At 43.9% G+C, this 27,945-nt stretch overlaps 1 protein-coding gene across 3 annotated transcripts in view; it reads right to left on the bottom strand.

Annotated features, from left to right (window-relative positions):
• The window catches only part of SKAP1 (src kinase associated phosphoprotein 1), a 250,306-nt gene that overhangs the window by 91,518 nt on the left and 130,843 nt on the right, over positions 1 to 27,945 (bottom strand). The gene's annotated exons all lie outside the window — the stretch shown is intronic.

Consider the following 27,945-nt stretch of genomic DNA (forward strand, 5'->3'; position numbering starts at 1 on the left):
CTGCTCAGAAATCCTGCCTGCATAGCCCAATTTTAGGTTCTCTTAGAAATCATAGAAAACTAGGGTTGGAAGGGACCTCAGGAGGTCATCTAGTCCAACTCCCTGCTCAAAGCAGGACCATCACTAACTAGATCATCCTGGCCAAAGCTTTGTCTAGCCAGGTCTTAAAAACCTCCAAGGATGGATATTCCACTACCCCTCTGGGTAACCTGTTCCAGTGCTTTACTACCCACCTAGTAAGAAAATTATTCCTAATATGTAACCTAACCTAAACTTCCCTGGCTGCAACTTGAGACTGTTGATCCTTGTCAATATGCTATGCTCATGCTATGTCCGAATACTGCCTGCCCCCCTCCCTCCTCCCCCAGAACCACAGGTAGCCATGTCCACTAGTAGGGCTCTCAGAGGTCTATGTTACTGCACCACTTACGCAAGTGCCACCTGACTGCCAGCTCACCTCTCTTTACCCAGGGAAACCTGCAGGTAAGAATGGGCTTGCTTCCACATGCAGAATAAAACCAAAAAATACTCTCAAACACTACAGTAGTGTTGTTTGCATAAGGCAGTTAAGAGGAATTAGCACATGCATCATAACATGCTTTCTACAAAGAGAGAAACAGCTCCCTGGGCTAGTAAAGAATATATCAGGTTTTCTAAAAAATTGGGGTCCAAGCAAGCAAGATACCACAATTTTGGGGGAGTGGAAGCAAGTGTTAATTGCATACAACGCAATCATCATGGTACAGGAAAATCCTTCGTTGTTTTTTTGATCCACACTGGAGGCAAGAGGAAGGTTTATGCTATAAATATCCTGTGAATTCCCATCCTGACATTAGGGTTGCATTTCAGGTCTTTAAAAACACATAGAAATAAAATCAAGTGCTTCCATTGGCTTCTCTGGCATATTTACGGGCATACAGAAAGGCTTTCAGACAGAAATCGGACTTTGACTTATAAAGGGCCTGGCAAAGGTCAGCATATAGACAGACAAAGGTGAAGTGCCTCTCACTGGCAAGTACTGGGTGGGAGGACACTGACTACAGGCAGATGCTACAAACTGCCTTAAAACTGGCGGCTCCCCTGAACTGGGGCAGCGGCTCACTCCATGCAGTTGATATATTGTGGACAAGGTGGAGCTATAAAGGATGCCTGCCTGTGTTCTGTGAACAAGCCAGTTTGATGAAGGAGAGGCCTGTGCAGGGAAGGTGCAGTTCCCCAGGTTTGCCACAGGGAAGCAGTACAAGCTCAGGAGTTAAGATTACAAGAGCAGAAGCCCCACCTCTCCTCCCTCCTCCTGCTCCTGACTTTAGGCCCTATCCTGCCTTCCCAAACAGTGGGTAAAACAAGCAGCAGGATGAGGAAAGTCATCTTCCCACCATTCCCCTCCCAAGCATAGAAGGGGATATCCATGCACCGTCTCTCTCACACATTCTTCCCCAGAGGGGAACAGAGATGGGAAGAAACAAAAGGCCCAAGGAAATGAAGCCATTCAGTGCTCCCTTATGCCTGCATCATTAGATCGATTTGTCTGTTATTCTACTTTACACTGCTGCTTTAAAGGAGGTAAAAATCTTAGCGTGTGGCACATGAAACAATCTTAGAAACAGAGGCACCTGATACCCAAAGCTTTGCCTTCCTTTCACCAAACCAGTAACTGCCTTCATAATACATACCTTCCCTGATTATATGTTATATACAGACAATGTCCTCAACAATTTTCTGGATCTGGGGAATGACACTGTCCCAGAGATCCAGGGCTGCAGAACAGGTCAGGTCCCTCCTAAAATTTGGAAGCAGCTGGATCCTCCAGTAGTGCTAAACCAGGTGAATGCTCGCAAGCTGATTTATACCAGCCAGAGGGATTATGTTTTGGGAAGATTTCCAAATCCAAGCCTGGTCAGACTCCAGAATTCTCTAGCCCCCCGCATAAAGATTTAATTTACCACAAAAGGCATAAAAGGAGCATGCTTGGTGATGCCTCCCCAGCCTGGTGACTGGTAGGACACAGTCCTAGCAAGGTGAAAAAACTTGACCAAGGTCATAGATCATATCAGTAGCACTCAGGTCTTCTGGTTCACAGTCTGATGGCAAGATCTGGACTACATATGACCAACATCTCACTGGCATCTTCTTAAGTCACCTGAGCCAACACTTTCCCTCTCATGATATGCCTATGCTGCAGTGTAGTGCTAACACCACCCAAGGCAGCTTAAATCAAGTTTCTCATGGTTAAGCCAACCTGTGCTGAGGTCCACTCTGGATGGCTTTCTAGTACCAAAGCTGGCTCAGGTATCGCCACATCACCCTTTGGTCTACAGTGTACACATTCTCCTTTCCCCTCCTAATAAAGATGCCACAGCTCAGAGGCAGCCCTGCCTTCCTTCTTCTAGACTTCCTCTTTCCTGACTTCATCCTTTTACTCTGCAGACTTTTCTTTAAAGTGCTGAATACAGCACTGCTTCACTACAATTATTTATATAAAAGGGGGACAGAGAAACACACTATGATTAAAAAAATTATTGGTAAAAGGAGATAAAATAAAATATTGATCGTGCTCGCTGTATCCCACTTCTGGAAATATAAGAAAGTGACAGGGCAACATAAAGAATGCCGGGTCCAAAAAAGCAGCCTCTTGTTATTACCTCTCAAACACCCACCAGCAGTGATAAATTCAGGATGACACAGATCAGAAGTTTATTATAAAAAGCACCAAATGTGGTTAATCAGACCAGAATCAAGTGTCCTTGGCTACAAATCTAGTCTCTGTCAGGATTTCAGAACTTGCAGATGATACTCGGATGACTTCCCCAACTTTAGAATAATCTCCCAGGGTGCCACTTGCCCATGAATCTATGTCTGTTCAGAGGTTCTGCTTGCACATGGCTAACAATGGCTTTGGTTCAACATTCATCTTTTTGGGGGGGAACCGGATGGAGGGATGGGGAGGGAGAAGAGGACATGCAAAAGGATGCCATTTTCCACACTGGGTTGCAAACACAGTTTGTGTTTGGGTTTAAATTACAATCTTGGCCACTGGGAAGCTATGGAGATCCAGTGCTGATACCAGTGACCACTTTCCCAGCACAGAAGAGAGGTTGAAGTGTTTAGGCAAAGGTGAGAGAGACATTGAGACCCTTGAAATGTCTCTCATCAAATCAAAATGCTGGGCTTAACAGCTCTAGCTACCTCAGAGACCAATAAAAGAACCAAAACCGGTTATGAGACCGTGATCTGAGGTTAGAGAAAACCCAGCAGAGTGCTGACTGATTGGAGAGTTATTGGAAATAAATAAAAAGGTTGCATTAAACCTAACAGAAGGTCACAGTGCGAGTGCATCTTACAGAGAGTAACTGCACTGATTACGCATGCCATGGTATCATTGTGTGCCTTAGGGATGCGGCTTGTGGTTTCAGGTCTCTTTGTTGAGGAGAGATTTATATAAAACTGATTATTATTTTCACAGTGAAGCAGAAAGTGGCACATAAATAGAGCAGCTTGCTCTGCTCCAGAGCCCTGGACCCAAGCTCCTCTTCAGTCAGTCACAAGTGCAGTGAGCTTGGCAGTACTAAACCAATTCTCAAGTGGATGTTGTTATTTATTCCATTTGTAATGCAGCTGTACCTGAGAAGCACCAGTCAGAGACCATGACCACAATGAGCAGGAACAGTAAAAAAGACAGAGACAGGAAAATGAATGGTCCCTGACCCAAAGAGCTTGTGGCTAGCTGTGTCACAAAGCAGCAATGCTCAAAGGCAGTCATTACTCACAGAGACACCCTAGGAAAGCGGGTATGTTAGCAGGGCAGTGCCAGGGGTCTCAGACACCCTCAAAAGTGTTATACTGAAGCTAAAATAAGTCACATTTGTCCCAGGATAAACCATTTTATCTCAGGACAAAGTACAGTTGTTCAGGCATCTATGTCAGTTGTTCTGGGATAAATCCTAAAAAGGCTCATGGGATAAGAAGTACCAACAATTTATCCCAGGACATTGCAGAGTGCACCTGAACAGTTTTCTTGGGGTTCCATTATTGAATCAATGGCAGAAAAACAGTAATGCATTCAGCAGTTCACTAAACCCTGATTAGAAGAGTGATGTGTGTACTTGTTAATCTTGTGATATTTCTGTTCTGGGAGAAACATAGGCACAACTTGTCCAGGGACAAATGTAATGTCATCCTGCCTTACACTGCTAAGAAAAAAGTAGCACTATTCTTGATATGTTGGATAGTATACTGGAGATATTGAACATTTGATCAAACTCCTATCATCCTGTCACTCTAGCCTTAATGCCTTCCTTCCAGGGCCTTTCCTACACAGAGGTTCTACACATGTGCTTTACTGCAAAGCAGACTAATTAGCTGTGGAGTAAAGTGTCACCATCTACACGTGCAACGGTATTAAAATACAATAAACTAATCTGTGCCACAGTAAAATAGTACTGTTGGGAACAGTACTTTTTTACACCAGGGTAATTTACTGAGATTAAACACGTGTAGACGCTGACTGTGGGCATAAATTGCAGCTGGTCAGCTCATCCAGCCAGGGGCCAGACTCCTGCCTGGCTTTTTTTTTTTTTAAATAAATTTTTTGTGTTCTAAGCCAAATCAACCAAACCAAGTCCAAATCCGTGAGTCAGTCCAGAACCATAAGTGGCCCTACAACTGGCAAACATCCTCCGCCTCCACCAAGGGCTTCAGATATTTCCAAAGTCTTTTGGCAGGCATCCTACATGCAGGCCCAAGCCCGGAGGCTTGGGGTTCAGATGCCCCCAAGTTTCACCTGCCCTCGGCCATATGGTAGCAGGAGCAAGCTAGGGAGGGACCTTCCATTTCCATAAAGTGGGCTTTAAGCCCCAATACCTTGGTGGGTATTAACCAATGCCAGAAGAACAGTTATCCCCAGGAACGCTTAAGGAAAATTGCCTTCATGGACCCATTATATGCTGTTTCCCCTGCCAGGTAAGTTGGGAACCTACCACAAGGATAGGTTACTGCAGCAGACTCCTGCCTGGTGCCTCGTCACATGGTTCTGCACTTTCAGCATCCCCATGACCTAGCCAGTCCCTCTGCCAGCCAATGCTGCCACCCAGAGCCCTGGGCTCACCAGTCCTGGTATAAAATGCTCTGCTCTAGCTCAAATTGCTGCTGCCTTGAATGTGTGTATACGCTGCACCTGGGAGTAATAAACTGCTCCACAGTTTATTGCTTCGCATTAATTGCATGTGTAGACACACCCAGGTTAATTTCCCAGCCTCACTTTAGCAGAATAATTTAACTATTCCAGGATAACTCACCCTTGTGGGCTCTCTGTTCTGAGCCGATTTTATTCCTAAATAATGATTCTACTTCCAAAGAGAGGTAATTATTATGGAATAAAGTAATTTATCGCACAAAGGAGCATCTGCACAAGGAAGCTATTCCAGAACAGCTATGGTGGAACAGTTACTCTGCTGTAGGTTATGCTGGTCAATTTCCCCACGTGGCCAAGGCCTAAAATGCCCTTTACATGTAAAACTTAGCTTCCCCACCTCCTAACCTGACCCTGTCATAGTCCTCTCTCTCTCTCCCCTTTCGAACTGCTCCTCAGGATGCTTTTAGCTAGGGATTTTCAAATGGTCCAACTCCCAAGTGCTTGAGGTAAGGATTAGGGAATCTCATTTCTACTAGGATTTTACCTAGAAAGGGTTAACCTGTGCTAGCAATCTCAATGTAGGTACATACATACTTTTTTGTTGTGAGGATGCAGCCTTGGTTTCCTTTCACCATCTCAGCCTTAGAAACCAAGAAGGGAGAACACTATAAAGCAGACAACCAAGCTATTAAAACAAACCCTCCAGAACCTAAAGCATGATGCTAAAAGGATCCATCCAGTCCCACATTCTATCACTCTGTTCTCATGCTGCCTCTCGCCTTCCTCTCTGCTGGCTCCTTAGCTATTTCAAGGGCATGTTCTTTATGGCAGGGGTTCTGTCTTTTTAACATCTCTCTGTACAGCACTTGCCACAGTGGTAGCAGAACCCAAAGCATCCATATTTGGGACTAGATTAACCAAGGAGCTTAACTTCCAAGCAGCACCTACTCTGAGCCTTAAGCTTAAGTTCTGGGTTCCTCTGCAAAATGGCAATCATATTAACGATGGTAATAGTAATAATAATCATAGTAATAGGATTGACTTATTATTATCCCTATTAAGGGTCACAATGAATACCGCTAGGAGCAAAGCTTTTTGGGAAATCTAGTCCCAAACACTGGGTGCTAAAAATGCTTGCATTCTGCTAACACAGAACTGCCAAGCTTCTCCCAAAACCTATTCTAAATAGGGATGCTGAGTACTTGATAATTCAGCCCTTTATTTAAGAATGCTGCTTTTATAGGAGTGCCATTAAAATGTAGATTATTATTAATAAACTTCACAATTATGTGATTCCAAAACAGTCATTAAAGAAGAACTCCACTCAGCTTACAGAGTTAGAAAATCTTTTTATTTTTAGAATATTACTACCTATACCTTGGGTATAAAGGATGTTCTGTTCTGGTGAACTTTCTTCTCCAGGAAGAAACATACTGTGCCACTGCTCTGTTCTAGGAAGATCCTCCTGGTGTTAAGGGGAGGGGTGGGGAACATCATGAAGAATTTGTAACCGTGCATGTAGAGATGACATTTATAGGGCTCTCAAATTGGAAACTGTACATTTTATTGCACTCTCTGTCAAAAAATGCAGTTCCATCAGAGGTTAGAACGACAAGGGAAACAACCAATCAATATCTGGGCTTCTAATATCTGGACTGAAAAAAATCATTATCCTGTTACTTTTATTATGGTGTTATGCTTGAAATACGATAGTTTAAGGTTGTTTCCATTACCCAGCCAATTTTTAAGGGGGTACGTCCCCCCCCGCCCCAGCTCAATTCCCTTTGGGCTGAAAATCAGTAGCAGCGATCTTGAGTGGTGGAAATCTCATGTATAAAAGTCCTGAACTAAGAATCTCAGGTCAGCAAATCACTTATACAGGTGTTTAAGTCCTGCTGTCTGTACTTTGTTTGACTATGCCAAAGAGGGACCCCAGGGTATAAGTAGGTAGTGTTACCTTAATGTGGCTGAGAACACAATTAAGCATTCCCACCTATCTCATAGTCATTGCCTGCACATCTGCATAATTACCAGTAACAGAGTTACAATGTAATGCAGCCTGTGATGTCACTACCCACCACTTCCACAAGTATCAAAGAGAATTTAACATGGCTTTTTTGTCACCCTGCTGCAATATACTCTTTCAGTAAGCTTTTCCAGGGGGGCACAACAAGCAAGCAATGAAACTGAAATACTCCTCTGTCTCCCACCTTACCCCACTGACAAACAGGCTATTTTTTAGAGGAACATCATTAATAAGTTTCAATGATATGAACATTCTGCATTTCGGTACCACTCTTTCTCTTTACACCGTGGGATCTTCCAGAACTTAGTTGTGGCAGGAGTATCCGTTACTCCTGCTGTTTAGAGAGGGAAAATGAAGCACAGAAGGGGGAAATTACTGACCAAGACTACAAAAGAAGTCTGGGGTGGAAGCAGGAATAGAAGCCAGATGCACATCCATTTGTTTAACTAGTTAATGTGTTTCATAAGACAGTCTCAAGTGCTTTATTAAGGTTGCACTCAGAATTCCATATCCAAGGTCAGGTGGTCTTGTTATTATCACTACTGCAGTAGCACTTGGAAACCCTGACTGAAATTGGGGTACTGCTATGCTAGATGCTGTACAAACACATGGCCAGAGACAGTTGTTGCCCCAAAAGATGAGATGGATGGAGGAGGGGAGGGAAGGAGAGGGAAGGGGAGGAAAGGAGAGGCACAGAAAAGGAAGCATCTTGTCCAAGCTATAGGCCAGGGTCAGTAAGAAGCAAAGCACAGGTCTTCCAAGTCTCATAGCTAATTGTCCTGTCCACAGTTCCCTACAATCTCTGCCCCAAAGAGTTTAAATTCTCCTTAATATTAAAGGCATCACAAAAATACAGTGCCATGCTAACTAATCCCATTTAGGTATTACAGGGACTCAGAAGGAGAGAGTTTCTTGAATTCCCCTTTTTGTGGGCAGGCATCATAATCTCCAGGTTATTCAAGTTTGTTTTTGCATTTGAATTATTATTGACGAGGTTTGCATTATATATCCATAGAAATTCTGTGTTGCTGTTCCATCCTATCTTGCTTCAGTCCCACAGAGCGTTAAGTGGGTCCTTAATGAACAAGAGTTATCAGGACCCACATGGGGCTCTATCTTCTGCTCAGGCAGAGTCCACTGACACCACAGATAAGAGTTCAGAGCTATGCAAATAAGAACTAGAGACCGCATGCTGTTTCTCTGGAGCATAACCTGGTGCTCCACATGCTCAGCACACTACAGGATCAGGAGAACAGTGCACATCCCTCAGCAAACCCCAAACCTGACTCCTGGCTGTAAGCATCCCTAACAAAAACAGCTCTGAGATGAAGGGCATGGTGAACTTTTGACAGCACAAGGAGCACAAGGTTCTTAGATCCACAAGCTGTTGAAAATACCCCTATGTCCCATGAACTGTCAGCATCTTGCTAGGGTGAGTCCACTACAGTAGGTGCTCTGACCAAGACAAATGTTTCAATTGCAGGTTGTGCCTGGGTTTTTGACACAGATGGTTCCATATAAAGTTTGCATTCAAACACAAGGAGCCATCCTCAGCACACGGTGTTAACAAAAATGGGGCAGTAACAACATAACAGTGGGACTGCTGCGTAGGCAGGATTAACAGGTCCCTGTGACCAAATTAGCCAGGTTTCCTTCATTCCATTCTCTGGGTAGGTGGGTATCCCAAAATGATTGAGCAAACACTCACAGCACACGGCCCCTTGCACCAACAGCAAATGCAAGATGCTGGAGCTACCTAGATTTTTGCAGAAGGCCTTGATACAGTACAGTAGTGTAACCATGCCAATCCCATGGCACCGGGTAAAACAAACAAGGGAGGGAGAGTAAAGCATCCACTGTGGAAAAGCCCTACAGAATCTATAGGACACGAAGCCAATAGGATTCCACAGATGTTTAACAGGGTTCAACAGAAATCATTCAGAAAATCTGCAGAATTTGAGAATGAATGATGTTCCTCCTACCTGTATTTTTAAACCTTCTCATAGAGGTGATACAATTCTCTGTTCAGTTCTATAGGGCAGTCCAGAAACACTCTATAGAATGTAGCAATAAGAATAACTGTCAGGTGACCATTTCAAAGATTGTATACACTCCAACTGACTCAATCTGTAGCTCATATGAGGCACAGAGGTTTCTTCCTCATGTGCTGTACCAAGCAGTAAACTCTGACCACTTTAGGAGCGCAGATTTGCATAGCTATCCTGGCAATCTCTTGCCTGTATTCCAAGCATGAGGGTTCCACAATGGGACCAGGATTAGGAGCTCTGATAACAAGACACATGAAGATATATCAATAGGCAACAGGCTACTGTAATTTGCAAAGGGTCATCAGAACAGGCAATGTACAAGAGACGTATAAAGTTCAGTAACAACAGAAACCTAAAAGGGTTTTTTGTGGGGATAAGAAATTTCTATGTGGAAGGCAGGCCAGTGTGGCACCTTATGGACTCATTCAGAGAGGTATGAAATTTTGTCTTCCTTGATTGGATGCATTTGTCATTCCATGTTACTTTTTTTCTTTATAGTCCTATTACATGGAACACATAGAAATTAACCAGTCTGTGACCTGGACACCCTGAGCTTTCTGCAACCAGTCTTTCGCTGCACTAAGGCTGATGCTGCATCCCTGTCTCTGCCTCTGAGCCAGGTTAGGTACTCTCCATACTTTCTTTTAATCCTGGCTTCATTCCCTACTCTCTTTCCCATGGAGACAGACACTCCATGTAAAGAAAGGTTTCTCACCACCATGCTCTATCTATAGAGGTTCTTTAAATGGGACATGCCAGAAAGTGCTAACCTTTAAAGGATTTGTGGTTTAACAGCAGAGAGTTGGGAGAGACAAGGCAAGAGGCAAACCAGCTAGGGGCGCGCATGAAGAAAGACAGATCAATCCCAACGATTCATCATGTCAAGAGCTGTCCAAATAATCAAAGGCATCAGCCAGGTTGATGTATAGCTGATGTCACCAAGAGAGACCCTTAACAAGGCAGCCAGTACAACATCTGCTGGTCAGGGAGTGTCTTAGCACACGCCAGGCTAGGGCACAAGAGCACAGCCCATCCATCACTGACCCACCTTAATGGCCAGTCTTATTAGTAAACATTCTCTGGGCTTGACAGCCCACAGTGGAGCAGAAGATAGCTCCTCTGCCCCAAAATGAGCTGCTTCACCTGGCAATTCTGATCTGGGACAGTGATGAGGAGTGTGCAGCATGGACTCGTACTTTTGAGAGGCTTCACACGGAAAAGTGAACCTCATGTAGGAAAAGCAGATGTGCTTACAAGAGTAGCCTATTTTCCAGGTTTTAGCTCAGGAATAGAAACACTCTATACAGCTGTGTGCAAAGTGTAGAAGGTGGCACCTGGTGCATCTACACATCACAACAGGAAAAGATCAATGCATGCCTAGCTCTACAACAGCTTAAACTTTGTCCACAATATATAAGCCTGCCTTAATCACAAGAAGGCTACTATTACGTTGGATAGCCCAGTTGGGTGCAATGGTTTTGGGACTTGACAGCTGCAGCCTCTGAGTTCTCAGCTACTCTTTTTCCTTGACATCTCTCAGGAGTCTTGGACAAGTCATGTCACCACTCTGGGTCTCCATTTTCCACTTTGATAAAGAAGAAAAAGTGGGCAAGAGAAAAATCAATGCCTTGGTGTTTGAATGACCCTTTGAAAATGCCTAAGTGCTTATCATTTTTAATAGTTTGCAAATTTGGTGGAAGAGGGAAGGTCACTCAACAGGCCAAGTAAGAAGGCTCATTGCAATTCTAACACTGCCCTGATAAGGAAATGTTTGCCATCTCTCAACCTACAGTTCTTCTTGTTTTATATATACCCCAAGTTGTCAAAAATAACTAGTGATCTGGGGTGCCCTTCTTAAGCCATCTTGACCTCCAGAGGGCAGGTACACAGTGCCTTCTGAAAATCCTTTAAGAGTGTCAAGTTGGCACCCCAGATGACTAGTCATTTTGCACCTGATGCCAGTGTTTATACTGATTGCCTCCTGCACATAAACAGAAGCTAGTCCAAGCAGAAAACACAGGGAAGAAATAGATAGCTCACCTCTTGGTCACTCACTTTGGAAAGTCTTTACAGCCTTCTGTCTAGTTAGGGACATCTGGTAAAGTGAGTTTGGTAGGTCTCAGTTCAGTTCTTCATACTATAGGTGAATTTCATCACATGCAGGGGACAGATAGTAATTTACATACTTTATATGGGACTTCCCCAGGCCTTTACACCACTAAAGATCCACTTGAGGACTTGTGGTACACAGGGACCCCTGTGCACAAAAGGAAGCAATTTCACTCAGAACATCCATAACACCAAAACCAGTGCCACAGCTGTCTCCCTTTGCTGGTTTTCTCAGCGGAGCCCTGGAACTGAATGGATCATGGGAACTGAACAGCTCTAATGCCTTTGGGTGTCCCATCCAGGGCTTGTTGCGCTGTTGGGGAAACCAGCCTGATTCTTATATTCCAGCAAGAATATTCTGGATGGGGCTGCAAAAACTTTTTTCTCATTTGTTCCTCATGTTCCTCATTTCCTCCTTTATTTCAGATATATCAAGGGTACAGGGGAGTTACTGTCTATTGAAATCAGACAGCAAATCCAATGACCTCTCCCAATGCTGAGGGCAAAGGCACATGCTGCCAGCCACACACAAGAAAAGCATGTGCATAAATTATTAACCCATGTGGAAAAGAGCTGGTTCTACTTTGTATAAAGGTCTGAAATCCTGATGCTACATATAAAAATATTCACCAGCAGGTGGCACTTTATTTTTTTTTGTACAACCTCCCACCTATCTCTGCATGTGGCACCCTAATCTGGACCTATGCACACATGCAGTGCCAGACAGCACCTGGGCAAGCACACATCTGCTGGTGGGGAATGCATCTTGGCCTGCACACAGCTAAAGCTGCAAAGGGCACCTTGGCATGCATACACTCCTGCTTCAACATAGCTGTATCCAGAGAGCCCCTTGTATGCAAAAACATGCACACACATGCACACCCCACTTCTCTGCAGCTCGGATAGTAACGTACCGAAACCTACGCACATAATACCAGCACATGCTTCAAATCTTCCATAACTCTCATATTGTGTCTCTTATACCCACATGCATTGGTGTCTATTACAGTACAGCACAGAGCTCCTTAAGATGCCCTGTCCTGCTTGGCCCAGAGTCTGCATCCTGTTGGATTAACTGGAGTCCAGTTGATTGCTGTAGTTTCAATAGCTTGTTCAGACATCGATTGCCGTCATGTCACTGGGAGAAAAGGATTAATAATAGGGTGCTCAGGTTGGCTCAATACTGCTGATAGTGCCTGACAAAATACCGTTAGTAGCACTCCCACCGGGACACTATCTGTGTAGGAAAGCTGCAAGAAACATCATTCAGGGTTTTGTGGAATAATGATTAACTCCAGATCTTCAGCCTAGAAAATCCGACAAATAGTTTCTATTATTTCCAGATAAATTCTCTCTCCTCTTTAGTTCATTGCTGTTGTGCACACAGACCTTTTCACCGAAACTCACCAGGGGAGATGCATCTTTCCCTGTCCTCCATCCCTTCCTCCCCTCTCTCCTTTATTATCTGCCCCCAGGGAAACACAGTTCCGTGTAACCCTCTCCTTTCCCTCTGACCCTTGCCTAGAGAAAATTAATCCCATTTGCAACACAGAGGGTCAAGGAAAAATCACAGGATGACAAGGCAACATGGGCCACTAGATACAGCACCAAACTGGGAAGCAGACCTGGGTATTGTTCTTGGCTCTGCCACCAGCCTACTGTAAGACCATGGGTAAGTCACTTTTCCTTTCTGTTCCTTTACTGCCTCCTGTTTCAATAGCTAGAGGCAGATCCTACCTTAATGAATTTAGGATGCATCTGTACAGTGCCAAGCACAACAGGGCCCTCCAGTGGTACTGTAATGAAAGTAATTCCTAACTCTGTACCCATAGAGCTCTGTGATGCATCCCATGCCTGTCCTGACCTTTAATACATGAAAATCCCCTGTCACAGAGCAGAATGCGACCTCTTGGTGGAAGGAACAAACAAGCTCGCATCTCTCTATCATGAGAGTGCCTTCTTCTGATGCATCTGGTACGTGCCACAATACCAGGTCAGATCTCAGACTGGAGGGGGTCTTCAGTTCTGCTCCAGACTGGCAGTTCTCACTTGGGAATAGCATGCTGGGACTTGCATCCTGTATGGCTCCAGGCACCTTGGTAATAGGGTCATAGGCTACACTCAAACTCCAGGTAAAAGGCCAAAACGGTTCTTCAACTGGCGCAAAACTTAGGCGTGTTTTCCCCACATAGGGTCTTGTGGCCATCACTGCAACTGGGCACTACTGTTGTGCTCAACATCCACAGTGGGTAGAGGCAGGCTTAAGGGAATGGGTATAATCGGGCCATCAACACCCCAAAGCATTTTTTGGAGCTGGAAAGTACATTTTCCCCAATATGGCTAAGGCAACTCTACTTCATGTGCTGTGATGTGGCAGCTGTGGGTAAGTGGTGATCACTGCATGCCAAACTTGGACATATTCATAGCTCAGCTGGCTCTTGAACAACCCATTTCCAAAAAGCTGCCTAAACCCATCCAGACCTCCCTTCAGTCATTGCCCATCTTTTCCTCTCACTTTGTAGGAGCTTGACAATTGAATAGGGCCCTGAGTAAAAGCCACAAAAGCCGCTCCCAACATCCATAAACCAGGAAGTTACAGCTCTGGTATGATAAATTTACTTATGGGCCTAGCCCTTAAAGATCCCTCCTCTTTTTACAGTGTGAATTCCACTGAACATTTTGAGGGCTTGGGAAAATAAAATCAAAACGGAGTCAGTCCTTCCTCCACAAGACAGGAGGAGTTTTACAGGACCAAAATGGCAGGGAAAAAAAAACATTTATGTAACAATACACCCAGAGAGATGTATGCTCTTGGCATTTGCTTGCACTCTCCTGCTTCCAGAGTCTCATTTCTGTGAACGAGCTGCTATTGAGATGTTAATGATGCTGTGAAAAGGGTAATGCAAGGTGGGCAAGTAATCCCAGAAAATGCAGGTGTGAAAGCACACCCACCCACCCACCTACCCACTCATGTGAGCGTGAGGGAAGAATGCTGCCAGTGACTCAAGAACCACCGATCCTGTTCACCCCAAAATTTCTCTGCAATGAACGTGTTTTTTAAACTAGTGCCCCCTGGCAACAGTGGCCTTTTGAGCACCAAGATGAATCTTGCACAACCCCTGCACTTTGGACAAATTGCATTTACATGTAACCTTTTCCTTCCCCCTCCCCTGCCATGAAGAGAAAGGATCTCAATCTGACATCCCATACTTCAGCATCTTCAAGCCGGTGCTGAGCACAGATCCGGTGACCTCCCTCTGAATAAAAAGAGGAAGGGATTGGGGCAGTAAATCCCGTCCGGGTGCACATCAGCCTGGCAGTAAATCGGAATCCTCTCCGTGCCCTCTTTATTATCACATTCACAGCATGAAGTTATGAGCTTCTTCACAGCTCCTGCTATAAAAATGTGATGGATGGCAGGGAAACCTCAGGGAGTTAATCTATTCTCCCATTAAATTTTACTTTAATTGGTCTTTGAGTCAATCAGGAACTCACTAGACAGTGAATTAAGAAAAGAAAAAGAAAAAGAATGAAACAGGGGAATAAAAGGAGGTGTCTTTTTGCAGTTACTATATTATAATGCTGGATTAGTCTTCTATTGAGACAAGAGAGGCTGTGGGTCTGGACAGAGGAATCTCAGCTCTGCTTGAGGTATCAGTAGAGAGAGAATCAAGGAAGGCAAAATAATCCCCAGAACACACAAAGGCATTAATGAACACTGGTCATCAGCAATAATAAAACAATGGAAAAGCCAGCATTGTGGAACCTATCAGTGACAATAATACAAAGGGGAAGGGCAGAAGCAGCATCATTGACATTTACATGGAGGTGGGAAGCAGGGCAGCCTTTGCAATCTGGCAGTCCATAATATCATGTGGAGTTCTGATCTCAGGTCAAACCCAGAACAACTTAACTGGAGTTTGTGAGTTGACCAAGCCTGCAATTAATACTAGTGTAACCAAGCCCAGAATATCGCCTTTCTGTAGGAATCAAAAGAAATTCTGCTCAGTTCTGAGAAGCATTTAAAGCTTCATTGGGCTCAGATAAAGGTATTCAGGGTCCAGTAACAGCCTCTCAGGACTTCCCGTCTTATTAGAGGGAAAAGGAGTGTGTCCACGTAAAGCCAAATATCATCACGTAAATAAAAACTGTAGCAGGAAGAAAGAAGCTGGAGCAAAATGGAAGGCAAATGAGGGCAGCTATTGCTTTGGAAACAGCGTTCCAGAGCTGACATCTGAAGTTTATGCCCTGGAATATATGATAATAAGGTTTTATGGGAGTGATCCCCAGGGACAGGCCTTGTCTCTATAAACAACAGACTTCAGGGAAAAACTGAGGTTTGAGTAATGTACTGAGCTTTCACTTATGCTAAAATAAATAAATAAATAAATAGCAATGAAGGCAAGGAATAAAAACCCTGTGTTCTGACCCACAGCCACAACTCCCGTCCTCTCAGGGCAAATATGTTTAGTGTAGCTGGTCCTGAGCTCTTTCAAGAAGGGCCAAAGAGGTGATCCTCCCTCTCTATGCAACACTGATCAGGCCGCAGCTGGAGTACTGTGTTCAGTTCTGGGCACCGCACTTCAGGAAGGATGCGGACAGCATTGAGAGGGTCCAGAGAAGGGCCACACACATGATCCAGGGACAGCAGGGCAGACCCTACGAAGAGAGGCGACGGGACCTTAAACTGTTCAGCCTTCGCAAGAAAAGGCTGAGGGGGGACCTGGTGGCCATCTATATAAACTCACTAGGGGGGACCAGCAGGGTTTGGGAGAGATCCTGTTCCCCCTAGTGCCCCCCGGGATAACAAGAAATAATGGCCACAAATTGTTAGAGAGTAGGTTTAGACTAGACATCCGAAGGCACTACTTCAGTCAGGGTGGCTAGGATCTGGAACCAACTTCCAAGGGAAGTGGTGATGGCTCCTACCCTGGGGGGTCTAAGAAGAGGCTTAACGTCTACCTGGCTGGGGTAATTTGAGCCCAGTTCCCTCTCCTGCCCACGCAGGGGGTCGGACTTGATAATCTACAAGGTCCCTTCCAGCCCTACATCTATGAAAGAAATGTACATCTTGAGGGGTTCAGTAACCTAGGCATATAAGGAATAAGCTTAACTCCTGCATAGCGCTATGCACCTCCAGCTCCATGGACATCTACTGTAAGCTCTTTGGGGCAGAACCTTCCACTGTCTACCTGCAATTAGCAAAGCACCCTGTTTGTGCTACTCAGAGTCCACTGAAACTACTGGGAATAAGACCCAAACTCTGGAGTACAGAAGATCCTGCTACCTAGGGGTTAAATCACTCTTACTTTAACCAGCCCTATTATCAGCTTAAAGCTTATAGTTGTCAGTGAATTCCCTCTGGAAAAGAAGTTGGGAAGAAGTGAAGCTCTGAGTCCCCCATAAACTGCAATTATATCTCATTCTACAGCATGTATCCCCCTGGCAGGCCTGCCAACTCATGCAATCTCATCACAAGCCTTGCAGTATCTGTTGCTTTTTCTTAAAGCCCTGTGCTTCTGGAGTCATGTGAATAAATGACACACACAGAATTGATTTAGGCAAGAAAAAGGTTCTCGCTCTGGAGATTCAAAGAAAATCTTGGAAATTTGAGACACAAAACCCAGGATGAAGGGAGGAATAAAGGAAAACAAAGACATATTTATGTTTTAAGACCACTTGATTTTAAAGCAAAATTTTGTGATTTTAATAGTTGGGCCCAATTTATGCTTTTGCAGTACTTAGGGTTGGCAGTGCAGCTGTCACATCATCCAAGAGCTTTAACTAGCAGGCCTGGCTTTTATCAGGTATATAAAACACAGAGGACTCCTTGAACTTCATACCTCCCTCCCAAACGTGCCTTCATGCAATAGTGGGGTGTAAAAAGATTATGTAAGCAACTCTCTCCAAATCTTCCCTGTGCCTGAATTTCCCCCCTCCTCCCAAACACACATATGTGCAACCAAGAGGCCAAAATGCACACTTCCTGAGCAGAAAGCAGAATTTGGGCTTGACCCCTGGATGAACTCTGCTGTATCTTCAAGCAAAGGAAGTGATGAGTCTCCAGAGAGTGTGCCCTTCTGTGCGTGTGCATGCGTGTGTGGATGGGTGGTGAGGAGGAGGAGGGAGGGAAGAGTGGGGTCTTGGGTAATTATGAAAATTAGATCTTTTAAGTGCCAGACTTTTGGCTCAATTTGGACTGACAGCTCATCAAGGGATCATCTGACGCCCTTAATGGGCTAACACAGGTTCAATGGCTGTGTGCAGTTAAATCATGTACATTTGTGACACAGCTGACATGGAGAAGGGGGAAGCAGACCCAGATGTGCTGGAGGGGATTACTGAGACCATTCTGCATTAAACACCTCCCCCCCCTGGGAAAAATCAGGAAAATGTGTTGTGCATGCACTCACTACCTTCTGCACCAACCAAATTTTGCAATGAGTAATAATGATAATTTGCATGACATACCCCAAAAGGAGCCAGGTTCTGCTGTCCTTGATGCTAGTGTAAATTCCAATTATGTCTGCCAGTTATCTCAAAATTTGGCCCAACTCACCCTCACAGTAACTCAGCGAATACAGTTACCTTCACTTTACAAAGAAGGAACCTGAGGCACAGAATAAAACCACTTACATACCCAGCTTTCCATGAAGTCACTGCAATTTACATGTCAGGACAGAATATGAAATTTGAAATACCCATTATCAAAGATCTGATTTACCCAAGGGTGGTAAAATCCCAGGTCATGCATGGAAGACTGACATGCCCTCCTGTCTTCTCAATGACTCTCAGTGCTGGGGTCAAGCAAGTTCCCTTTCCCTAGAAAAAAGGCTGCAAGAACTCCCATGCCTGCTGGCTGTGACAGGGGCTAAGTACAGACAGTCAAAAAGCTGGAGGCTGAATCAATTCAATGTTTGCGCGTTAGTCTAGTTCTAAGCTGTATATATTCAACTGATAAGCAAGTGAACAGACATTCACTTTTGATTCTAGAAATGCAGCCACATGCCTGCAGTGGCTCAGGCCAGAAGCTGGGGGGCCCTAGAGCACACCTCCCTGCTCAGCTGAAGCAGATAGCTTGGGCCAAAGCTAGTCTGCCCATCCTGCAAAGGGAGGTTTGAAGGGAAGGTACAAAGCTTCCTGGGATGCTGGGGGACTGAGAGTTAATTTGAATCTGGAGGGGATCTGAGACAGAAGTTCAATAAACCAATTTAACCTAAATCAGTTAAGTCTGACACTGTATCCATCCAGGTTTATCTTAAACCAGTTTTGGCCATTTTGAAAGCAGTTTATGCGCACAGAACTTCTGTTGTGTTACAGATTTGAACTGGCTTCCAATCACTTATACTGGTTTATGTGTAATTTCTGTCCCTAGCCCCTGGGAGAGAATTCTCTGTGGTTTTTACCTGTCTTGTTAAGGGATCACTTCTATCAACTCTTTTGCACCTTTTCAGAGCATACACACACCCTAGAACATTCATACAGATAACCAGAATGCTTTTCCTCACTGCATAGGAAGCATGAAGCTCCTAGACTTATCTGCTACACTGCTCAGCACTACAAGGGTTAACATTCTTCAATTAAAGCGCTTCCTGGGTGACCATTAAAGGTTCTAAGCCTGGATTCTAATCTCAATTACTTTGGTGTATACATGGAATAACTCCCCTATGCTGTTACTCCAGATTTATACCAGCACAAAAGCGCAGATCCTGGCACTCTTCTTGCACCTTCAGATGCATTTATGAGATCTCTTAATGTTTCTCACCTATGATTTCAATCCCCTCCTCTTTTAAAACTGAACAGAAAGGGTACACAGGAATAAACAGTGCATGTAGCTAACCTGCCTGGTGTTTGGTTTCCAGCAAGGAAAGTGAGGCCCATCTCCTTCAGTTCTCCAGGCTCCTTTAACTGAATTAGCTGTACTAAGCGCCTCAAAAAAGCCCATGCAATGAATGTCGTCGATCAGTGCCTGAGAAGGAATGTTCTGAGGGGTGTAATTCTGCCGAAGGAGAATGGACTTCCTGAGCACATGGGCCTAAACTGCAGAGTAACAGGGCCCTAAATCTCTGGCTGTAGATTTACAGCCTCCATTCTCTTTCTTTACTGCAAATACAATCCGGCAGTAATGGTCTAACACAGGAACACCATCACCAACCGGCTGATGGCTCACATAAAAGCAATGTCAACCAAAAACTATGAGTTTATAAAAGGGAACAAACCCTCAACAGTGACAAGAACATGAAACCCATTAACAATTTAAACACCCTCCATTTTTTATTCCCCACCTTGAAGCTATTATAGCTGATAGAAGGCTTCACAGCTGAGTTAACCACTTCAAGGGAGGGCTGAGCACACGCGCGCGCACACACACAATTCACTGAGACCTCAAGGTGGGAGGTTATGTGGTTTAAAACCATTCAGGGCTTTGCTCCTGCCAGCTGCTGAGCTGTCTTTCCATATCTAGGGAACTCAAGGGCACTCAGCACCTGGCAGGACCAGGCCCTTTACAATGCAGCTCCAAGCCCTTTGAAGAGCCACCTAGTAACCCTACAATATAAAAGATTATCACCACAATTACTGGTAAAAAAAAAAATCACAGGTGTGTTATAATCATTTATCCCTGGAATTTTCATGCTGGCCTGCATCTCTCTGGCACCTAGAAATATTACTGAGTCAATGTTTGTGGAAGCTGCTGATGGGTCCTAAGGCTCGAATAATCGAAGAGTCAAACCTAGGGCTGGGTGTGTGGAAGAAGGAGAAAGAACTGTTTGGAGAAAGTTTCAGAATATTTTAAAAGCTTCTGCAGAAGATACAAGGAAAATCCCAGCCAATTGGGGCAAGATTTAACAAAATCCAATTTAGTAGCCTAGCCCTAGCCATGCTAACCTCTGAAAAAGGAAATGCTGACTGAATTAAAATTCTCCCCTGTTTTCATTCAGGCTGGGTAGGCTGTTGTACAAGGGAAACCCAACACACTCGGCTGTTAATTGGTGTCTTAGCTATTAGGGTAAAGCACTGGGAGTCAGGACTCTGCTGTTCTATTCCCAGCTCTGCTGCTGACCTTGGAAGCATCCTTTTACCTCTCTCTGTCCCTCAATTTCCCCAATAACAAAAAAGGGATAACAATAGTTAACCTCTACCGTGAACTGCTTTGATATCCCTGAATGAAAGATACTTTGTAAGAGCAAGAATATTATCATAATCTTTTCTGTTATTAGAGATCTAATACATGGGCTGATCCTCATTCAGCCAAATTTACTGAGTCTATTATGGGAACTCCCCAGAGAGAAAGACTAGCTTGGACTCTTTCATATGTAAAAAGGAAGCAGTTTCATTCAAAGTGCCATTCTCCTTATACAGAGAACTGGATGCTATGGGCCCTTCATAGTAACAAAATATATTTACAAGCAAAGACATACAAGTTTTTTTGGACTGCTTAATACATGAAATATAGTCTCTCAACAGAATCTTCAAAGGCACCAAGTGGTTTGGAAACACAAACTTCTAAGCTTTCTCATTAACAGTGGCTGGAGAGACTAAAAACTATTAAGGAATGGTAGTAAAAATATTTCCAGTCTGTGATTAGATACACATATACCCCAAATCCCAAATGATCCAGGATTTCATGCTAATTAGCAAGACACTTAATGTGTATTAATCCACCTACAGCATAAATTTTATCAGTTACAGTCCGAATGTGAGCGCACCATTCTGTGTACATGAGAAACTCTGGACCAGTTTCAACTGCATTCAGACACAGCTCCCTCTTTCTTCCTTTCTCTGGGGCCACTTTTCTTGTGGGTTCTGATACAAATATCCCCGATACCCTTGTGGGAAATGATGAAGCTGTAACAGAAATGCCATCCCATTTGCATCCAAGACTAAACATAAACAGTCCCCAAATCCTCCACCCAGTTATTCCAGTAACACGACCCTTTCCCCTTCCTTCCTTCCTGCCCTCCCTCTGCACAAAGTGGGCAACTACTGTGTCCTGTGAGAACATCTTGAAATCAGATATTAGTCCCCAAATGGAAGGAAGTCACAGTGGAGGCTTGTGCCATAAAGCCGGTTCCATCATATTGAAACGCCAGCAGATGGGGCCATAAACATTTCCTCCTCCCCTCACTAACAACCACAGCCGCTTCAGATTCATCTTTATCTTTCTGTCAGGTCATAAATACCTCTTGCTCAGTGTCGCAGCTGGGACATGCCAGGCCAGTTTACTTCCTGTTGAGGTTCATTTTAAGCAACAACAGAGTGAAAAGGTGGGTGGAATTTAAAGTGGGATGTAGAAAACCCAAGCTCACACTATACATGGGTAGTATGTGGTATTCCCAAGTTCTCTTTGAGTTTCACATTCAAAATGAAATAGAGTTTTCACAGCAGCGCAGCCTGGGCCCAGAAAACCTGCAAACTAGACTAGTTTCTCCCATTAAAAAGGTATCAAAATCCAAACATCTGCAAATTAGATCCGTCCCAGTTAAGCCACTAAAGTCAGAGATAAACCTAAACAAAACATTTACCACTCAGATACTCATTAGACATTTCTCTGGAAGGTGTGATGACCTGCAGCTGCATTAGACAACATAAAGGTAAGGATTATAAACCTTTAGGCTGCAAGTCCTAAACCAGGGAAATTTCTACAATAGGAAAGTTATTCTATCTCCGCCCAGTATGCTGTGTCTTGCCCTTCAGAACTGGCAATTTGTAGAGAAGGAGTTAGATGGACCACAAATCTGCTCACCCTGTCAGTTCCTATGATCTTATGATATTCTTTTGTATTGTAGTAGCACCCAAAGACCTCTGGCCTTATTATTTGCGCAATGCCTCCACACAAACGCACAGAGTCCCTGTCAGAAGCCTGTAAATACTTGCCTGGTTCAACATAAACTGTCATTGCTGCGGTTTGCTCACTGCCAGTCTTACTGAGAACTTGGATACAATGATGTGTTGTGGCCAGGAGTCCTACAGATTAAAAATGTTTTACATAAGCAAAAAAAAAAAAAGTACCAGCTGCTAATTTTACTGTTGATTAAAGAGGCCTAATCCACCTATTTTGGGATTTTAGGTGGATCTTGAATAGGATACCACCAATTCCCTCTCTCTCGATCCCCACTATACATATAAAGAAACTGAGACACTGTGGGATGGGAAGTCTTGTACAGGGTCACATATCAAGCTAATAGCAGACTAAGGAACTGAACCTCGGACTTCCTATTCCAGTTACTATACAATACTTCCTCTCTGGAGCCACTGACAAGCTAACAGGAAGCAAAGTCCTAGCACAATACGGATACATTCACTCTCCACTGTCCAGCAAACAGGAGACCTCTGACAAAAGGCAGAGAGCTTTTGACCCTTGCAATATTTGTGGAAAGAAGGTAACCCTTGTACAACAAAGCTGCAATCAGCTGTAAGAAACTGTGCTTCAAAGAACAAATTCTGGGCTAAGCAGTTAAAACTCCCTAACTAATAATAATAGTGACAGGCTGACATTAATTAGAACAAGTGGACTCTTGTTCAAACAGCAGTTTACTAAACGCTGCTTCATCCTGCCTGGAGAATGGATGCCCTGTACTGGTTTATTACACTGGACCCTGACCTTTGATTTTACATATATTGTGTTTTGTGGGCATTTTGGCTAAAAGGGCGAAGGGCTTGAAAGGGGAAAGGATAACAAGTGGTCCACTGAAGCCCTGATAGCGGATGTTACAACTCAGCAGTACTTTTCTTCCCTTTTTGTCTCTTCGTGTGTGGCTACACATGATGCAATGGGAAAAGCAGGATGCTAGTTACAGTGAAGTATCAAATGACAGGCTCAAAAATTAAAAATGCTTTATTTGGATAACGCTCTCAAACAATAAGCAAGGCTAATGCCCAACTGGAGGGCTCCTCCTATTATATGTATGCTGTGTATGTATTTGTAAGGCTCGGATTGCTGTAGTTTTTGCCTGTTGTTCCTATATTCAGAAGTTTTTCCTGCAGGGGCTATCAGGCATAAATGGGCCAGTATGATCAGTTAATCTGATCTACAAATATGCATCCCATAGAACCTCAGCCAGTATTTTCCACATCATGTCCTTACCTTCTGCTTAGCTACATTCCAGAAGAATCAGCATTCCCAACCTATCTGCTAGAGAGTAAAGCCATTTAAAAAGAGGAGGCAAATTTAACAAGTTTTCCCTCCACAACTCCAGGACACTTTTGAAACCCACTCACTAGATGAATGCTTGCTGAAATAGAGAAGCCTTGAAACTGCACACCATTGCCAGTGGTTCTCAACCTTTTGAGACTCAAGACAGCCCTTGATAGACTCAAGGGCCCATCAGGAAATTCTAGCTCCTAGTTTTCACTTACTTTCTGACAACAGAAAAACAACAGAGCAATTCTTCTGTTGCAAAGAACGCAAAAAGCCCACAACAGGTCAGAATGTTTTTAACACTATGTCTTCCTATTTGAAATTTCTACATTTATCTTGTGAACCATGTTTGTACAACAGTGCTAACATGTCCATATGCCCAGACAAGTGCATGCACATACAGACATACACACAGGCGCACACTAGCAGAGTCTTCTTCTCAGCCTCATGTAGAGAAGAAAGAGAATAAAGGAGGAATCACCAGATCTTTTGAAGAGAGCTGAAGCAATACTGGCTCAAAAATGCCTTGTCAAGAGGGAGTCTTTTGGGTTTTTTCCCCTACTTCATACAGGACATTTTTTCCGAATGATCTTTCTTTAATCTGGCTGAACCAAAGTTCGGCATATAAATTCCAATATATGGCTTTTAGCAAACAAAAACATGGATGAGAGTCTTGTCTTTACAGACTGTCTCTTATGTAAGGAGGGTATTTCTGTGTATTCCAATCTGGTTCTACATAATAAAGCAGTACCCAGCCCCTGGCTGCCTTAGGATATGGGAACCCTGTAGACACTAGTTTGCATTTTCCCTGCCCAGCTTACTTTCCAAAGCTTTTCCACTGAGCCTTGAAATTCTCTGATGAAAACTCAAAATACACTACTATGGAACTAGAAAAAATGGCATGGCTGGAATCATCTTTAGCTTTATCATCAGGATTCCCAAGCTACAGGTGACTTCTGGAAGCACAAAGGGACACAACAGGGACCAAATAATTCTTAAACACAGGACACTTTGGTTAAGCCTGTGCATGAAGCAGATGCCCAGGTTCTACTTTAAGAGTAATTTTGGGCTATGCCACACTTCTATCAAGCGATGCTTAGGTCACCTCTGCTACATCCTCTAAATTAAAGTTGAGAGAGCACAACTGGACACTGCTTGACCTAAGATGTTAAATTGAGGAAGGATGGGATAAGGCTATGTGGGACAGCTTGTCTTTGATTAAAAATAGACAAGAGTGAGACTGAACTAAACAAAAAAAAAAAAGAGTTTTCTCCTCCATCAAACTATTTAGCACCCCCTGGAGTGTTGGAGGGATCTGGTTTGCTTGTTGCGTCTTCTCATACCACCCATTAATTTGTTCACAAGGGGGCATGTCACCTGAATCAACTGACTGACTCATAGCTGCAGTGCATTTCCTTTTTTTTATTTTAGCCTTGTTGATAGGCAATGTCCAAAGGAAGCACAGACCTGAAAGCAGGACCTTACTTCTTGAACTGAACTGAATGCAGAGGAACCATGGGGAGCTGTGGTCTGAGTCTTCCAGATGTATGACGCAGCAGGAAAGGACCACTGGTGAGAATAGCCTGTTTGTGAACCAAGCCTCTGCTACTAGAGGTCAAAGAGGCTCAGATTGGATCACGGTGTTCCCTTCTGGGTGCCAAGTCAGTTGTCAGACCAGGTATGGGCATGCAAGGAAGGGAAGGTATGAGAGAAGGAAGGGAAGCCCATCATGATGGGCTCTGATGGCAAATGAGAACATCCAGAGTGGCACTATACTAACACAGCCAGTCAAGGTCAACGCTTAGCAGGGCAGGTATAGGATTGACCTCAATTAGCGATATGAAGGCGAAAAACTACCCAGGCCTCATCTCTGCTGCGATTTTATATCTAGATTAAATAGGTGGTAAACGTTTTGGGGCAGGAGCCGTCTCTCTGTCTTGTGTTTGATACAGAAACCTAGCATGTGGGGGTTCATGGCCAAGACTACTGCGATATAAGTAATAACAACTAGCTCATGTTATCTCAATATACTTGCACAATGGAGACAAAGCCAAAATACTCTTGGCTCTAAACAGCAGGATTTCAAACACCAGGGGCTCAGTTCTGCCCTGGTGTGTATATATAAGGAGTGACTCTAATGAAGTTAACAGAGTTACACCAATGTAAAACCAATATGTATGAGATCTATGCAATTCAAATGGATTACTCTACTAGTTCCTAGCAGCTCTAACCCCCTCAGGACCCCCACCCTTGCCCCAGAGAGGGTAGGCACTCTAGAGAGAGACACATGAAGGAGAAGAAAAAAGGAATATTATCAGGCATTTCATGACTGTTTACATTAATCTGTGAAGGAAGCTGCTCATTTCAGTGTTTGCATTTACCATTTCTTCTCTTCCTTTGTCTGTCAGTGCATTGTGAGGTTCAAGGTCTAGACCCCTTCCAGCATTCAATAAAAAGAAATTTTTGCTTTTCTTTAAAGAAAGAGGGTAAACAATATACAGAGGAATTTACTGTATCTTTTTAATTGTGGGAGCTTGTTCATCATTTGTATTTTCCAGGATTAACAGGGAGAACTGGAGCCCTCTGTTTTCTAAGTCTTCTAATTCCACTAAACATCCGCTACCCTGAAAGGACTCCACAGAATCCCATAAAACATTATTTATCTGTGTGCGTTAGCTGCACGATACTGTAATTTCCAGAATAAATGCTGGGTGTAAATTGTTGTTTATGTTGGAGTCTGACTGTCTTTACGAGAAACAAAGTGAAAACTGAATCTTCACAGCTTTATTTCTTCCGCTGAAACCTCTTCTGAAGAAGGAGAAATGCCTGGTGGAGCTCCTTAATGGACGCCTGTAAAGACTGTTGGGTTAAAACAAAGTATAGGGAATCACCTCCATACCCCCTTTTACTGCCAAATCCTCAGTTGGTGTAAATTGGTGTAGCTCCAGTGACTTTAGTTCATCTGGCCCGCGAGTGTCATTTAAATCAAGCTAAATTAAAGTGAAAGCAGTGCCATTCACATGGTTATAATTAAAGGCCTATCAGCATTTTTATTACAAACCTTGGCTGGTTAAAAATGCTTTATTCTACACCAGCATCCAAACCACAAGTCTGACACACAGTCACTTGGTCAGAGTGAAGGGGAATCTCCATGGGTCAGAAAAGGCAGAACTGCTCTATAGCCTTGTTGTATCAGGCTATGCACTACAGCCCCTCTCATCAGGGAAGCAGGTAAGGAACAATTGGTACAGTAGTGGATTCATTGATCCTACCTTCTGCATTGCACAACTAAAGTAGGAACCCCCAGCAAAAAAGTGGAATGAGCACATCCAGCCCCTGAATATGCTCTTGACTCCCTGTATAACAGGTCTACTGCAGCTGAGGTTAAAAAAAAAAAAAAAAAAAAAAAAAGAGGAGAGACAACATTGCAAGCCTCCGGGTAGACTTCTGAGGTGGGACCCACATTAAAAAAAAAAAAAAAAAAGAATGGGACTCTTCTGGGCTGTAACAAGAAATGATAAATGCTAAGCCACTCAGAAGCCAAATGTCCTCAGTTCCCACTCACTGCACTGGCAGTCAAGAAGGATCATTACAGGAGGACAGCAAGGCTGATTTCCAAGGCACGACTGGGGTGTGCCAGTAACAGCCCAAAAATTAATTTCATGCAGCTTTAGCTTTGTACAACTGTTTCTAGAGGGCCAGCCCCAGTGGTATCGAAGTGCCAAATACAGGACCTAAATGCTAATGGCTTATGACTACTCTCACTATCTGAGGAAGCTTTATTTCATAGCCCACCTTCAGAGATGATGTTGATGGGATGCAGAAAGCCTGCCAGACAACATGTTGCAGCCTCAGCTAGGAAGCAACATGTTTTAGAGGATGGGAGCTCAGGAAACCTACTAGCTTCCTTACCCCTCTCCTCCCACTGATCTGCTCTGTGACCTGGGGCAAATCATTCCCACACTTCATTTGCCTTGTCCATTTAGACTAATGATTCTCACCTACGGTGCTGTGGCACCTTGGGCAGTCTTGAGATCCTTTCAAGGGTGCCCCAGGGTGCCATGCATTAGCACTGTTAGGTATGCAAACATTATCCAGAAGATAAACCTAGAGATTTCAAATAGGAATCCATGATGTTAAAACCATTCTGACCTGTGATGGCCTGAGTTTTTCTGCAACTGAAAAAGGACTGTGTTATTTTTCTGTAGTCCTAAAAACAAGTGAAAGGTAAAAACTAGCATTTTTCGAGGGATACTCAAGCCTAAAATGGTTGAGAACAACTGATTTAGACGGTCAGATCCTTGGGGCAGGGACTGCCTCCCAGTGTGTTATTGTACAGCACATTCCACAAAAGGGCCTCCATCCTGGTCAAGGCCTATAGTGACAGGGGAACAAGCTCGCCTTGGGCCCCAGGCTAGATCCAGATTATGGGGTCTGCACCTGGGTCAGATCTGTCCTGGGGCACAAGATCGTGATGGCAGTGGCAGCAGCC

This window comes from Alligator sinensis, unplaced genomic scaffold, assembly GCF_000455745.1.
Source record: "Alligator sinensis unplaced genomic scaffold, ASM45574v1 scaffold520_1, whole genome shotgun sequence".
NCBI classification, from domain to species: Eukaryota; Metazoa; Chordata; order Crocodylia; family Alligatoridae; genus Alligator; species Alligator sinensis.